The 1777-nt window shown below is 44.5% G+C and overlaps 1 pseudogene; it reads left to right on the forward strand.

Annotated features, from left to right (window-relative positions):
• Nucleotides 1-202: 202 nt before the first annotated feature.
• On the forward strand, nt 203-847 carry LOC117713395 (putative phosphoglycerate mutase 4; annotated as a pseudogene).
• The last annotated feature ends 930 nt before the right edge of the window (nt 848-1777 follow it).

Consider the following 1777-nt stretch of genomic DNA (forward strand, 5'->3'; position numbering starts at 1 on the left):
TTTTTTTTTTGTTTTGTTTTGTTTTGTTTTGTTTTTTTGAATGTGGGAACTACTGTATGTGATAATGTACCATGGAAACAACTCAAGTGTCTAGGCATGGGTCAGTGATTAAACAAATTTCAGTTTATTTATACCATGAGACACTACTCAGCAAACATCAAAACCTCCAATGAGACAAGAAACACATAGTGATTCTCAAAACATGTTCCTCCAAGTAGCTGCTACAACTAGTCTACAGCCACAGCGGCCTACAAGCTACTGCTTACCCAGTGAGGTGAGAGCGCCTGAAAGCTATAGAATGCTTCCTCAGTAGGGGCCAATAGGAGCACTGAAGTCCTGGCACAGGAAGACAGGTGTTGTAAGATGCTGGCTACCAATTTGATATCTGTTTCACCTCTGTGCAGCCAAGAGCAATCCTGACTTTCTGGACAGTGCTGGATGCCATTGACCAGACGTGGCTGCCGATGACAAAGACCTGGTTTCTTAATGAGCAACACTATAATGGTCTGACAAGACTTGACAAAGCAAAAGCTGCTGCAGAGTGTGGAGAAGCACGGCAAAGATCTGGAGCTTCTGTGATATCCCACCACCACCACCTATGAATTCTAAGTATCCCTTCCACAATATGAGGAAGCATTGAAGACACTTGGCAGAGCCTGACCCTTCTGGAATGAAGAAATTGATCAAAGAAGTAGAAAGGGTCCCTGATTATGGCCCATAGCAGCAATTTATTTGTCATCACTATGCAAGTAGAGAGAGTCTCCATGAAGACCCTCTAAAGCTGCCAACTGGTTTTGCTACTATATATGAATTGGACAAGAACTTCAAGTCCATGAAGCCCATGTAGCTTCTGGGGATGAAAATACTGCATAAAGCCATGGATGCTATGATGTCTAGGGCAAAGCTAAAAATAAAGTGAAAGTAACAAAGCAGGCTACTACTTCAAGGAACAGCTCTTCCCTCCTAGTTATGCTTCCTGCGCTTCTCCCAAGCACCTGTCACAAGGACAGAATTTAAGCAATAGCTGCACACAGGGACATCTCATTACCATTTTCTCTTTGTAGCATGTAGTTTCTACTATCCTACTTTAAGCTCCATGTTCCTGGCTGGATGCATGCATGCGCCCACCCAGAAGCCACCTAGGACACACATACACACACACACACACACACACACACACACACTCACACACACACACCGGCTTATTTTTAATATGCTTTTAGTTCAATGGCCTGGCTCTTCTAAGCCTTCCTCAGCTAGGGTGCCCTGCTTTTCACTCCCAGCTCAACACCTCTAAATTTACCCTCAGCTTAGTTGTGTTTATAATCTCCTGCCTGCTACCCCAGGCCCAATCAGGGAAGCAGCCAATAGTCACTCCACCTGAGATCTCACATGGTCGGTGGTTCTCTCTCCCTCTGAAGTATGGCAAATCCTCTTTCTTCATCCTGCATCTGTTTGTCTTCCTGCAGGGACCTAGAATTTCTGTCTCTTCCACCCAGCCATTGGCCACTAGTATCGTTGTTGATCAATCAAGAACCAGTCGGGGAACAGGACCTTCAGCATTTATTTCCCCATCAGAGCATCAGAACCATCCCCTATGCCTCTTTAGTGTTTTTGTCTCCTGTATCGAACCCCTTTATAAAAATCAAGTTAGAATCAACCTCTGGGGTGCAGTTTCTTAGCTGGTTTTTTTTTTTTTTAATTGGATATTTTATTTACAATTCAGATGTTATCCCCTTTCCACATCGCCCCCTCCCCCGCCCAGGAACCCCTATCC

Source organism: Arvicanthis niloticus, chromosome 8 (genome assembly GCF_011762505.2).
Source record: "Arvicanthis niloticus isolate mArvNil1 chromosome 8, mArvNil1.pat.X, whole genome shotgun sequence".
Lineage (NCBI taxonomy): Eukaryota > Metazoa > Chordata > Mammalia > Rodentia > Muridae > Arvicanthis > Arvicanthis niloticus.